The sequence below is a fragment of the Ambystoma mexicanum genome, chromosome 2q, assembly GCF_040938575.1.
Source record: "Ambystoma mexicanum isolate Mex_15411 chromosome 2q, UKY_AmexF1_1, whole genome shotgun sequence".
NCBI lineage: Eukaryota > Metazoa > Chordata > Amphibia > Caudata > Ambystomatidae > Ambystoma > Ambystoma mexicanum.
The window spans coordinates 783994637-784010143 of NC_090924.1; positions in this window are offsets into that span (position 1 = coordinate 783994637).

Consider the following 15507-nt stretch of genomic DNA (forward strand, 5'->3'; position numbering starts at 1 on the left):
ATTCAAAGAATATACGTACATAGAAATAACTCATAAAACTAATATGGCCATAAGTAAAGAAATCAAAAGAAATACATCACCGTGAGCGTAAGTTTTGTCCTCATCTCGTCCAGAAGCGGCTGGAAGACTCCGGGGGGGCAGCCAGGAAGAGAGTGCTACAGCTCACAGGAAGGCCAGATGGAGCATCCTTCTCTGGCTGAAGTCTCACCTGACCCCTCCAGGAATCCGCCTATATAGGCACTCCAAAAAAAGGAGTGAATTTTCGAACCTTCTGGAATTGCACCTGCGCAGTTAAGGAATGGCCGTCGGTTGCCAGCTGGGTCAATCGAGAGCCCACCCCAAGGAACACAGGGCCTCCCTGCTCTAAAAACATGCTCCACGGAGAACAGTAGTAAGTCATAACAACGTTAGCTTTTCCCAGCAGAAATGGCCTTGACTGCATAACAAGTTTGAGAAAAAACATGTTTGTCTCAGCACTGTGAATCTAACACTTCAGCAAAATGTGTGCAGTCTTTCACTGCGGAGAGCAGTAAATATCCAACATGGCTACGAGTACTCCCAGAATGCATTGTGCACCCGTGCCATCTTAAAACAACCATAAATTAAGCAGAACAGGGGGCAGTGGTGATACAGGATATATAATGAGCGGAAGGGAAGCATTTCCAAGAACACACACTTTTGGTAGTAAGGGGATAGGTCAACTGTGTTGTCCTGTGGACCATAGTCAAGTCACCGGCCCAGGGCTCTCCCTTCACCACTGAGCCTGGTCTGGGAACCACCTACCAGCAGTCGGGTTCAAACCAACGAGTAGCCAATGTGTCCCTGACTTACTCCTTGTAATTATCAGGTTATGCTAACTCCCTACTGCACACACAGTCATATGACGACACCGTACTATTGCAGGGTTTGATTTTGTTGCTGTGTCAGTGGATGGCTCTCGGTCGAGGCACTTTCGAATGCACATACCACCAGGTCATGGGGTCTAACAAAATGGCTATGGAAGCGAGCCAGTAACACATAGTCCATCTCCATTCTAGCTGTACTCCAATGTGAACTGAGGATAGCAAGGGGCAACTCGCTGTTCTTGGAAGCAGGACCATGCAGAGCAACAGAGGTTCGAATCCCGGATCTGTGCTTAGAAACCAAACTCAGGTATGGTATTAGGCATGATATAAAATAAAAACAATTAAGATTATAGGTGGCACATTAGCTCATCAAAGAGCCAAAACTAACAAGAATTCCTACCCTCTTTGGAAAGCCAGACCTATCGGATCGGCTTTGCTAATGTTTGCTTGCCAGGCATTTGTTCTGGGAAACTGTAGCAGATGTAGGACCAAGCTGGTGTCCCGTGCCCCGTTATAACTTCTGTTCTACAGTATGAGAGGTGGGTTTACTCCTGGTTATCTTGTCTGATTCGGTATCAATAATCCTTCTAACACGGTAGTTAGTGCGATACAGGTTCGCTTTTATTGATGGTTTATGAAAGATTCCACTTGATACAATGATTAGTGTGTAGAACACTGTTATGGCATAACAGTGTTCTACACACTAATCATTGTATCAAGTGGAATCTTTCATAAACCATCAATAAAAGCGAACCTGTATCGCACTAACTACCGTGTTAGAAGGATTATTGATACCGAATCAGACAAGATAACCAGGAGTAAACCCACCTCTCATACGCACCAAATTGGGGTCCTGGCTAAACCCCTAACCACTCCTGTGATCTTGCGACACCAGAACAAACCTTCCAACCTATAAATGGTGCTTAGCATGGGCAGGTTCCAATCCTAGAGCCAACCAGACCCTTTATTCTGTTCTACAGTAGTCTAGCAAAGTAGCGTGTGGTTTTAAATTGCACAAAGTTGGCAGGAACAAGATAACGGATAATCCAAAATCGCTGGCCTTATTAAACAGGTCACAGCTCACTTGTCTCATGTTAAGAGTGTTTTCCAAACCGTGTACACCTCATCAAATATGGATGTGAAGCTGGCATCGAAGAAGGGGATTGCCTACTGCAGCACAATACTAATAATACAAAGTAAAGGGATTCAAGGTGCTAAATGACAGATTGAAAGAATCCAGAGATGTGGATAAGTAACCAAATAATTAAGCTATCAATAAATGATTATTAAGATTCCTAGTGGGCATCTTACATGAATGGGTTACTTATAGGAAGAAGGTAGGTGATGTTCTTCTAGAACATTCGTTTATGTAATAAAATGTTTGACAGGGTGGGTACATTTTCATAAAGATTATTCGATCCCTGTTTTATTTTATTTTTTTAACAGTAAAACTAGAAAATCCCAGGCGAAGCTCAGCAAAACGATTTTGAACAGGACAGACCTATCACAGACCTGCTCTGCATGGGCACTTGAGTCTGTTTGCACTGGTTCCATATGCAAAGCCGATCACTGTGCAGGCATGCCTACAGCAAGGTGTGCCTGTTCAGTGATTGCCCCAGCAATTCCGCCATTATTCCTGGGACCGCCCGTGATGGCCGGACAGCCCAGCCCCACAGGCAGTGCACACACCATATTGCTGCATACAGCATGGCAGCTGCCGCACAGAGTATTGGCCGCAAATGAGCAGTGTGCAGATAAAAAAGTGAATCCATTAAAAAAAATTAAGTAATGCAGCACGGCCTGCCTGACCGACATACGGCTTGCGCAGTGGTCATTCTTCAATGCCGATGGCAGTAGGGCTGCCCCTGGTTGTCCCTGGGCTCCAGCAGTGACTATTCGGTGGCTTTGTGGTGGAAGTTTGAAGGGAAATTGTGTGTGTGCGCCATTCACAGGCGGTGCCAGCCACGCAAGCACCCTGTTTGTTCCAAGGCTGCTAGCAGTGATAAATACAGCTTGGGCTAGCACGCTGGACACATACGAAAATAAAGAATCAGAGATACAAACAAACTAGGGTTCAGTGAAAGAAAATGGCTGACATTTGGCAAAAAAGCCCATACTCAAGAGCCAATCACAAAATAGTGACGTCCCTAAGAACCTGCACACCCAATCATGTGCTCCTTACATGAAAAAACAAAAAAACAATCCCCCACAAGTCACTAGATGTGCATTGTCAGTAAGATTTTAAACCAAAGCGTAACTATTACACTACCGTGTTTATTTTTAATAAAAAATACTGTAAAATGTGTAACATAACTTGAAAGCCACAATAAATATATTTTAAAGCATCAAACACATTTTAAATAACTTTAACAGATGACGGCTGCCATTTTTCAAAGTAAAAATGGCAAACAAACTCACCACACATTAGAAACTTAGCCAACAAGTGCAAAACGAGCTGTGGTTGGAAGGAAAATGGGTGGGAATGGGAGGCAAATCCTATACATTTCACATAGAAATGGGCATTAAATGGGTGGGACACATAGCCAGACTACATAAATCCATCCTCATATGTCAACCTGCATTGAAAAGCATTATAAACCTACATTCAAATCCCCTATTTCAAGCTCTTATGTTAAAGCTTTTATTTTAATGACAAGAGTTTTGACTTTATAGGTAGAACTTTCCTCAACACCTAATAGCCAAAACTAAAAAAGAGCTGGTTAGGATTGGTTTCAATTTCATATTTAGAAAGAAAATACCAGTATGGCATTAAATGTACAGGATATTGTTAAAAAATAATCTACATTAACCAACCCTTTGGGACTGAAATATATCAACCATTTTTCAGTACAGCTCTTTGCCCTACAGTGTAATGTGAAAATGAAAAGATTAAAAGACACAAATGGAACCTTCTATTCTTAAAGCCTCATGACCTTAGTTTAGAATACCATCCATCACACAGTTAGAATGCTCCTGGGTGAACGTTGGTTTACTTGTTAAGCATAACATTGAAAATGTGTGTGTCTACTCAATACATATCAAATAGAACGTAATCCTGGTATCGAGACTGCCTCAATTGTTATTTAATCCAGGATATCAATGTGATGAAAGGATGACCCTGCCCAGATGGTTGCATGTCAACCTTCAGCTGCACTGGGGTTCCCCATTGTATGCTCAAACAATGGCTATCCATACGTTCTCACTGATCTGTAAATGCTGTGGATCTCTCCAATCAGGAAGCAATAGCCTCAGAAAACTGTCCTCCCCAGCTATATGTTCAGAAGGACATCCACCCCCTGCAGCAAAGAAGCAAGGAATTAGATTTCAATGCCTATGCCTGAGGCACTTCTACAGTGAAATCCCTGAAAATGACCATACCGCAGCAGCAAAGTTCTAAAAACACAGCACACCTTTCCATGTAACAGTGTACCTTTTCTTTTTTCTTTCTTCTTTTTTCATATGCTCGCATTAGTTAACCTCTTATTGTGTCAACACATTCAGATCCTGCGTATATGTCCTTTTCCATGCCTATGTCCAGTCCTCTCTCAGATCATCATCCCTGAAGGGGGAACCCACTGCCAAGTACTGACCTACCAGTTCAATATGGAACATCCGACATTTCCAACATATCCATTTCAAAGTCCTATTGAAGGTTTTTCCGTGTAAAACCTACCAAAACATGAAACTGGTTGACTATGGAGGCAGGCTAGGTTGTTTGTTTTTCTTCAACATTTAGAACAAATGGGAATAAGCTTCAATACCCCATTTGTGAAAAGTTTCTTTCAAGGTTGCATGTAGAACACACTTTGAGTCTACATTTCATAATATATCAGAGATCCTGTGTGCTTTTTGCAATTTCCAACATTTATTGGAGCTTTTTAATCCAAAAAAGGCACTCTCCTTACTCTTTTACAACTATGTTCTATTACTTTGAACAACCAATATTTAATTTATTCAATTAGTATTGACAACAAAGCACACCTAAGCACTACACACTATGGTCTTTGACTCTTTCCCAATCATTTATCCCAGGACCACCAAACAGGGCGTGTCCAGCAAGGACATGAGGATATCAATCAGACATGTTATTGTGAGTAGACTGTAAACATGTGAAGGAGAATGTCATCATAAAAACACCTTACTCGGATATATCAGTTGCCTTTCGCTTGAAGTTGTATAGGGCTGTTCAGACGCTCCAGCTAGGTAACATCATGAGGTATCCCTGCATGCAATAGTGGTAGGCAGGAGCAGAGTCCCTGCACAGTTGGAGGCTCGGTTTCTGTAATGCCTAGGTTCCATAATAATGTACTTTGGCTCACTAATATGTATCTCAAACTGCTGTAAGTGATTTCAATGTGGCACACACCCAAATCACGCCCAGCATGTAGTGCACAAATGAAACCCTTATTTATTGTATCTATAAGTTCAATATTCTGAACGATATACCACTAATATCACACACTTCTCCTGAGACCCCCCCGGTCACACTGAACCAGGAATCAGGCTGGTTTGCAAAGGTAAATATTTATTTATGTATTTTGAATTTAGATCAAAATATATTTTAATAGGTAAACAACAATCACCAATAGGGTGACAGAACACTGAATAATGTCTTTAATGCACTAGGAGTCAAATAATGAACATAAAAACAAATGCAGCACAGAAAAGAATACTGTTGTTTTGGTTTGGAACAGATAGCACTATGGTGAGCGGTTCCCCCTGCAACACCCCCAACCCCCCAATAATCAAATTAAAAAGATGTGAGGAGAGAGCTGGTATTCAGGAATAACACAAATCAAACAGACTGCCAATCCCACCTTCCCCCTTCAAAAACAAGAGAAAAACAGAATTGACTTTTAAACTGGCAGGATGGTTTTGAAATTGTCTTTGGAATTGGCTGAGCAAAAACACCAAATGTGGTCAAAAATACTTACATTGTTATACATTCCTATGGGAGCCGCTTTGAACAGATGCAAACAATCAGCAGCAATGATTTAGTCTGAAGAAAACATTTGAAATCTCAAAGTCCAAGTGGGAAATAATTTAAAGCTACTTCACACGTTTAAAATTTCTCAGAATGTCAAATCGCAGCAAACTTTTCCTTATGCAATTTTCGCTATAACGGGTTGAAATTTCGCTTCTATCATAAAAACTGAGGGAGTTATAGAGTCATTTTTGCAAAATATGGGCGAGAATGAAAACAGCAATGTGCTTTTGAAAACGACAGATGGATTTGATTACACTATATTATGACTATGAAAAAGAGAATGCCACGTATGGAACTTACAGCCACGTGATCAGCGTAATCCACCTGTTGTGGATACTCTACTTCTTCCTGGATTTACTTTAGTTATTCAAAATCACTAGGAAGTTAACACAGAGGAGACAATCAGCACAAGAAAGATTCTAACAATATTGGAGTTCTGAATTAAAGATGGCATGGGTTTGAGATTGAGATCATACAATGCAGATATTATGAGTCACTGTTCTTCCTATTAATACTTACAGCATAAGTAATTAAATTGGACCGTCAGTTCTGGTCATGGATTGGATCTGTCAAGGAAGGACAGCACATCAGGCACGGGACAGGATCAGCTAGGCCGGTCACCAGATTTGCACAGGATCTGCCTTTCTTGTTTGTGGGTATTTCAAATCAATGGGATAGTGAGTTCCTCTGGCCAGCCCTGTGGTAGCAGGCCAGAGAGTTTCAGGATACTAGCTAAGAAGGCCTCCACACACCACAGCGCTCCATTGGGTTGTGAGAATACGTTTGAGGATTTAGGACTTGATGAAAGTCATTAGTTCTCTCCTACTTGGCAAGAGTCTTGGCATCTGGATCTGGAAGGATGTTAAAGGCTGGATGTAGAATGCTGGATCAGAGTGCTTTGCAGGAAAGTGAGTGAATCAGTGAGTCCCTATGTGTTGTCAGCTGTCTCTATTTATCCTTTCAAATGACATCACAAAATAGGTGTATGGGCCGACTTAACTAAGCTTGCCCCTTTGAACTGGGATTGGATCAAAACCTCATCTCCGCATTGCATTTGAGGGATTGGATCAAGGCCGGATGATATCACATTTTAGGTCACATTTCATGGTTTGCTTACAGCCCTTAGAAACTTCCCTTTAGCCACTGGTCTCAAAATTGGATTTCATCCATATTTCCACATTGCTCACCTCTACACAAATCACCCACAAAGATTCCATAGTAGCTATTCCTCAAAATCCTGCAGCTGCGGGATCTTGTTTCATCTTTCTACAGAATTGTGTCATTTTCGCCATGAACACAATTTCCAATCTTTCGGCAACTTTCCACAAATGTGTGTGTTTACCATAAGGATGTGTTTGTAAAGTTTCATAATTTTAGCATTAACACAGTTCAGTTTCATAATTTTAGCATTAACACAGTTCACATAAAACCACATATATTGCCATTCCTGTCCACAATATGTTATACAGTTCTACCGCCTTTTAAAATGTGCAGGCGGATATTAACAGATCTGTCCTTGGTATATTTTTCACCACTACAAATCACAATTTATGAGTCTTTAACAATTTTTCTTTGTTCATGCTTAACAGCAAATGGTCCTGCACCTTTGTCTCTTCCAGCAGTGCTGAGCAGCCCCCTTCCTTGGGAGTTCCTTCCAGGAGCAGTTTACGACCCCTTTCACACCTCTGTCTCCTGGGCTGAAGGGTCTTGTATTGTTCATCCTCTTTCTGTAGACAAGAGTCTGCTCTAACCCACAATTATCATCTCCCAGTGAGTTTCTGCTGAGAGGATTTCGCCTCCCCTTGGAAGAAACCTGTTTTTCCACTTCCAAAGGGTTGCAGCTCAGCCAGGCTAATTTATTCTTAATAAAAATCCAGCAACAACCGAACGTGTTGCATCAAACATAAATACATTACTTTCTTAGCTTTACATCTGTGGGATCAAAAACACAACTAAGGTTGGTATTCCTTTTAGCAACAATTCTTTTATGTTTGCTAATCTGGCAAGCTTTTAGTTTAGATACTTTGAAGTTTCATCAGGAGCTCATCTGACAGCTGTCATTCACAGGTAGCCCAGGATACTGCACACAGATTTTGACAGGGGCTGTCAGTTTACTGACAATCAAGTTTGTCTGAAGAAATGTTTTACTCTTCACACTTTAGGACTTTATATATTCGCCATGCTTCATTAGATTGCATGGGCCTCATTATGAGTCAGGCGGAATGGGTTAACGGGGTCCGGTACTGGATGCAGACCCGTTATTCTCATTCTGCCTGATTATGAGGTCCCCTTGCGGGACCCATTAAGGACACCTGGTAAAACCAGGCTTCGTTACTGGGTCCCACGAGGGGACCAGGGAGCTAACAACGGGCCAGTCGTAATCGGCCCATTGTTAGCTCCCTGCACCCATTCCCATTGAGCCCTATGGGGGCTCGAATGGGAATGGAGAAGGTCCGGGCCCGGGTTCCCTGATGGAGGAATTACCGGGCCCTCCTAACTCGGAATGGCCCGGTAATTCCCCATTCAGGGATCCCGGACCAGGACCCAGATTTGGAGGCAGCCATGCCGCCAATAGCGGCATGGCTACCACCAAAGTCGTAATGAGGCCCCATGAATTTTAGCACCAAGCAAGATTTTGAATGTTGAGAAGTGTTGTGTATAGGCATTTTGGAGTTTTTAGCAACAAAGCAAATGTCATTTATAGACACATTGGGCCTCATTACGACCCTGGCGGAAGACCATGGTGCTATTAGCACCATGGTCCATGCCGGTAAATTAACGACTCCGCCATGGAGAAAGGGGGAATTACCACCCCATTCCAAGGTTGGCAGGGCGGTAATTCCCCCTTCCTCCATGGCCCTTACCCATTCCCATTTTTGCCCCATAGGGCTCAATGGGAATGGGGAAGGCGCTAAGTACAGTGCCGCAAATTGCGTCACCGTAATTAGCACCAAGGTCCCTTTGCGGGTCCTTACTTTAACGGCTGGTCTACACCAGCCGTTAAGGTCGGGTCCCGCAAAGGGACCTCGTAATTAGGCACTAATAGGTTAAAAGCGCTGCAGCCTTTTACGGCACCGTTAACCCATTAACGCCTGGGTCGTAATGAGGCCCATTGTGGAGTTTCATTTGCAAAGCACTGCTTCTCTCTCTGCACTCTGTTCGCTGGTCATGGAGCCCACTGGCACATTTTCTGTAGTGTGTGCTCTATCCCACCACATATGCACCATGGGTGGCAGGTTGTGCATTCATCTTTTTGTGTGTTTAAACACGTGGTTTTTGAGGTTTTTGGTGCACACCAGAGTTTTGCCGCCATTGTTGTTGTTTCTTGCACCATAACTATCAGAGTGATGCCACATAAGATAGTGGAGTGGGTCAATACATCCCACACTGCACTATCTTTTTGTAGTACAATAAACAGTTGTGTACATTAGCTTGAACCCTTTCATAGCATTAGTGGCATTTAGTGTTATGCATAAAGCAAACTTTCATCTCTCTCACCTAGTGCCTCAATCCTTTATCTCTCCTTTTTTACTTTAGCAGAAACCATCAATCTATGCATGTTATATTCTAAGGAACAGAATGCTAGCTAATTAGCACTAATGGTGTTCTATTTAATTACTGATGAAGAGGAACGTGTATTGGGCCATTGGGAAAAGCTTACTTTGGAAAAGTGGCACCATGCTTGCTTTTGCTATTTGGTATGTATTGGTGTTTAAAGCAGTTGCAAAAGCACTGTGCCTTGGAAAAGGCAAACCGTACAATATTTTATTAAATAAAACATGACAAAATTGAATCACAGAAAGGTTTATCAAGTAGGAAGAATGGATAGAAAGTGGGCTTTAAGATGAATATGTATTTTATGTATGTAAGTATGTATGTATTTATTTACAATTCACCTTAGGACCATGGGCAAACGGGCGCAAGTAAAAACAAATGACACAATCAAAAGACGATAAAAACAGAAATAGAAATACAATAGACAAAACAACAGTAAAAGATGAAAACAGGATAAAGATGTGGAACGATGGGAACGCTCTGAGAAGGATAAGGCATTCCAGAGCTTAGGCGCAAGAAGAACAATAGAACGGAATCAGGAAGTTGCGGTTGGGGTTTTGGGACAGTGAGGAGTGGAGAGTATGAGAAGGGGAGTAGCAAGAGAGTAAAGATGAGAGATAGGAAGGAGCAAGACAATGAACATGAAGGGATTTAAAGACAATACAAAGAAGAGAGGGACTTAATGAATATCAAGGAGTCAATTGGAAAAGAAGCCAAACAGCAGAATTGAAAATAGATCTCAGAAGAGTGAGATGAGAGTGCGTAAGGCTGACAATAACAGAGGAACAGTAGTCAAGTCGAGAAAAGGTAAATGATAATATGAGGAGCTTAGTTACCTGGTATGTGAACAGCATGATTGAGAATGAACAAGTGAAGATGATAGGTGTGTGTAGCATTAGAAATAAATAAAGAGGACAAAGATGACTCAAAAATGATTCCAAGTTTCAGAGCAGAAGAATAAAAGGCTTGAAAAGTGGAAAGGAAAAGAAGACCAGGAGGGAGAGAGTGGGGAGGGGGAAGAAGAAGTAAAGAAAAGTATTTCAGTTTTTTAATGATTAAGATGGAGAAAGTGTGAGGACATCCAGGATTGTATTGCAGTAAGTCATGAAGAGATAGACATGTGGAGGCAGTCGGGAAATGATGAAAAATAGAGGATAATCTGTAGGCCATTTGCATAGAAGTGATGAAAGAGATAGAACGAGGTAATGATAGCTGAAAGGGATGGAGTATCAATTCATCTTTTATAACACACGTAATACTCAAGGCTAGTCTCTAAGCTTGGGACTGGAATTGAAACCTGTTTTGTTCTTCGCAGTCTTGTTTGCAAGACAAACGTGTTGCCCCTGAGCTATCCTCTCAGCTCAGAGTATCGAGTGAGAAGAGTAGTGGCCCAAGATCAGTGCCTTGAGGAACCCCATAGAGTAATGGCCAAAAAGAGGGGGAGTGACCAGACAAGGAAACAGAGTAGAGCAGCTGGAAGGATCAGAACTGAACCACTGAAGCACCAAGCCTGAGAAGCCAAGAGAGGTCAGAGAGGTCAGAGAGGATAGAAGAGTAAGGTGATCCACGGTGTTGAATGCAGTAGAAAGATGCAAGTAGATGAGAATTACGGACTGTTTTAGAGGATATGCATTAGAGAGAGAGTTTGAGACATGTAATAAGGCTTTTTCGTGGAATTGCAAGAACGAAGATAAGACTAAAAGAAAGGGAGAATAGAGTGCTGAGAAAGAAAAGCAGAGACTTGGTTGTAAACAGATCTTTCAAGAAGTTTAGAAAGAAACGGAAGAGGAGAGATAGGTCAGAAATTAAATGGAATAGAGCGATTAGAGGAAGCCATTTTTAGGAATTGGGGTACTTGTAGCATGTTTAAAAGAGTTGTGGAAATTGGAGAAAAAAAGAGAACGATTAAACAAGGAAGTCACATATTGTAGAAGAAACTGATATACACTGGGTATAAGCAATGAAGGGTGGGGATCAGGAGGTGAGGCAGTAAGGCGAGTGTGTATACATAGGGAGGCTGTAGCACAGATAGATAAAGGAGAGAAAAGAGAAAAACAAGGACTTCAGGAAGGCAAAGAAGTGGTTTGGACAGGAGGAGAGTTAGCTGTAGAAAAGGAAGCATGAAGTGAAGATATTGTAACCATGAACTAATCAGTGAAGTTAGATGAAAAGACTGAAGATGAAAGAAAAGGGTCAATGGGATGAAAAGAAATAATATGATTCAAGAGCATAAAGAGACTTTAGTGATGAGGAGAAAGGGAAGTGTAAGGTCAGGAAAATCATGTTTCTTAGCAAAGAGTAGAAGAGAATCAGAAGAAGAGTGACACAATATGAGGGTAGATTGATCAGTAGTCGACTGAGATACTTTCCATCTTCTTTCAACTTTACAAGGTAGAAACAAAGAATGTTAAAGGAACATGTTTACCACGGACGAGGAGTCTTACGAGATGGGGTGAAAGGAAAGGATGGGTGATGTGCATCAAGCGTTACCAGAATATTAGAGTGAAGAATAAGAGCTGCCTGGTCAGCAGAAAGAAGAGACATTTGGTGAGGAGGCAGTAAGAACAAGGAAAGAAGGAAAGAAGAGGCTGAAGGGGGTGAATTATTGAATAATTATATAGGGGGGATAAGTAAGTAGAAGATGATCACGTCTATTTCTCTCCACTTGCTCAGGTTATCTCCACATTCTCCTCTAATGTCCAGTGTTATGCAGATGGCACCCAACTATTCTTCAAACGTCCCTCTGATGCTCTACCTACCTCCTGTACCATTCCCGACTGCCTATCTCCTATCCAGTCCTGGTGTACCTCCAATGATCTCTGCCTCAATGCCAGAAAGATTGAGATCCTTTCTATTGGGACTCCCACTCCCTCTTTCCTCCCTTTACTCAGGCCACCCTCTATGGGCTCTCCCCCTTCTCCTGCATCAGAAGCTAGAAACCTTGGAGTCATCTTCCACTGCTCTCTTTCCTCCCTCACATCTTGGACCTTGTAAAGAAGGCCCATTTTCAACTCCACCTCCTCAGAGGTATCCTTCCTTTCCTCATTTTACCCCAGAAGCTCAATGTCTCTAGAGCTGTGGTACTCTCTAGGCTGGACTACTGCAACACAATCTTCCTTAATTTGCCGTTTTCCTATCTCTGTCCCCTCCAGCTTGTCCCAAATAGGGTTGAAAGACTTTTCCTTGGCCTTAAAACCAGGGACTGTATCTCTCCAGCCCTAAACTATTTCTACAACTTGCTCTCACCAAATACTTTGCTTCGAGATCTTTATGATCAACCAGCTCCAACTCTCTGCGTGTCAGGTGCTTCTCTAAGCAGAAAGCTAGTGAAAGACCATTCTCATTGGTTGGCTCCCTCCTCTGGAACAGCTTCCACCTTCCTCTCTGTCTTGAGCTGGAACTCCTCAAATTCAGGAAGCCCCGCAAGACTTTCCTCCTCATTTCCTCCTTCCCCCTCTCACTCCCATGCTAATTACCTCACAGTCACTGGGATTGGTGTCCTGGGACAGTATGTGTCCTTCTGGGTCCCGGCCTTCCGCCTAATCACCCTCAACCTTCCACCCCATCCCAACACTTGCCTCGGGCACCCACTGGCTTGTGTTCTAACAGGCTTGAACTAATTATTGGCAGGTGGTCAGTCTGTACCAAGCGATCTCTGCCAAGCCCTTACTGTTACACACAACTGACTCCTTGGCACTTCCCTCTGTGGAACTCCTAGCACTTACCCACTTTCCTGCCCCTTCTCTCTCTCCATGCCCTTGCATGTTTTGAATGCTCACAAGGCCGTGGAGGACAGCCCCTTTCCTGTTGATCAGTTTGTTCTATTTGCCTTTGTTCCCATGCTCCCTCCCTTTCCTGCTTTGAAACACCTGTGTATAGGCGCGTTATAAATGCCATATCATATCATATCTTTGCCCTGTGACCGCTTCAAAGCACAATTTCTTGATGTATAAGTTCTTACTAATGCACAATAAATAAATAAATACATAAATTCATAAAATAAAATAAACAGGATGGGGTGCCACAGAAGTATTAGGAGAAAAAGGTGTAAAGACCAAAGTAAGGGATGGTCCAGAAATCTGGGACAGAGGAATGTCTAGCGGGTGCAGATGATAAGATCTAATCAGAGGTAGTAAGCAGGAGGATGTATGAGTAGTACTAAGATGTAAGTTAAAGTCACCATGAACAATACAAGAAAAGGATAGAGGGAGTATAGATGAAAGAAGAGACTCAGGATCTTCGATACAAGTGGAAAGAGGGCCCAGAGATAAAGAGAGAGAAAAGCAAGTGGGAGAGGGTGAGAGAAGGTAGATAAACTGTATTCAACGACGAGAAGTAGGGAAGAGAAGAAACAGAAGGAGTGAGAGTCCAAGAAGAGTGATTGAGGATACCTATGTCACTGCCTTTAAGGGTAAGCTCAGGATTATGGGTAAATAAGTTGTTTGAACAAATGCAGGCTGGTTGCAGTGGCAGTACGAGAAGGAGATAGCCAAGTTTAAGTAATGCAAAGAAAATGGAAATTAAAAAGGAAGAAAGAGATCAAGAATGGAATGACATTTATTATAGAACAATCTCGCATTCTAGAGTTCAACAGAGAGTAAGCCTTTTTTGCACTACAAAATGACCTTGCCCGGACTTTGCACAAGAAAAATATACTTTGCACAGTTCCATGATTCAGGTTTTGTGTCGGCAGTGCAAAGTCACTTTTCAGCAGTGCAAAGTCATTTTGAACCGTGCAATAAATTCCATGAATCGGGCCCCAGCACAAGTATCCCTAATTTATATATTTCCATCAACATTCAGATGCTTATACTCATTATATTTCAGAATACATGCACATTTTCTGGCATAATGACAACTACAAGGGCTATAATATGGGCACTGACATACACGAATGTGATCACCAATGATTATCCAAATAGAGCTATGGAACAAGGTTTTTCATAACTGCTCAAAACTTGGGCACACATTTTCAGGGTAATTCATGGAATAAATGTGCGCCGGAAAGGGGAGCGCAAGCGTGAAAATCGCAGCGTACGCGTGCTAAAGCCACGCACGCAGCCGTTCATCGATTCATGGAATGCGCTGCACGTGTAAAACCTGGGATGTGCGCCAAATCCGTGGGTGGCGCACGCGGGTGCAAACGTCACTAAACACTGTGCGCGACATGCACAGGGAAAGCGCACATCGTGTAGCGCACACAAGTAAAGTGGGCGTAACACGGGGCGTAACACGTGGAATGGGGAACAACGCGTGAACATTTTGGCGTTAAGGGGGAAGTACGGGAGGTAACTGCTTGCAACACCCACACAGGAGCTAACAACGTGTATTCATGGAATCGAACAGGGGAAACCCGTGCGGCAAAAAAGACGCGCTAATCCAGAAACACGTACGCCAGCAGGAAGCAGGCATAAGCGGCCCCGCGCAGCATAAAAGTGCGCACAAACAACAAACAAGCTCATATGCTACGATAAATATACCGTTCCTCGCAGCAGTGGTTGCGGGACACCGCAGGAGGAGGAGGATAGCCAGGCCTCACATTTTTTTACCCAGGACCAGCCTTTTTGGGATGCCTTATGACCTGGTGTATGGGAGGTACAGGTTTCCCACCACTAATAATCCTAGAACTGGTCAGGGAGTGGGAGGATGACCTCACATCACCCACCCTGTGCTCCCAAGCACTGAGCCCCTTGGAAAAGGTGCTCAATGTACTGCACTTCTTGGCTACTGGGTCATTTCAGCAGACAAGTGCCATAGTTGGGGGTGTCTCACAGGCCATGCAGTCATGCTGCCTACACCAGGTGTTGGCGATCATGACAGCGTGCCCCTCAGTCCGCAGGCTCATATACATGCCCAGAACACCTGCAGAAAGGCAGGCTGTCGTCCAGGACTTTTACAGGGTGGCACACTTCCCCAAAGTACTAGGTGCCATTAATTGCACCCATGTGGCTCTTCGTCCTCCCAGGGCCACTGAGCACATCTATCTAAACCGCAACCAATTGCATTCCATCAACGTGCAGGTTGTATGTGATGCCAAGGGAATCATCACCTCAGTAAATGCCAACTATCCGGGGTCCAGCCATGATAGTTTCATATTCCGAATGTCACCCCTAAACCGGG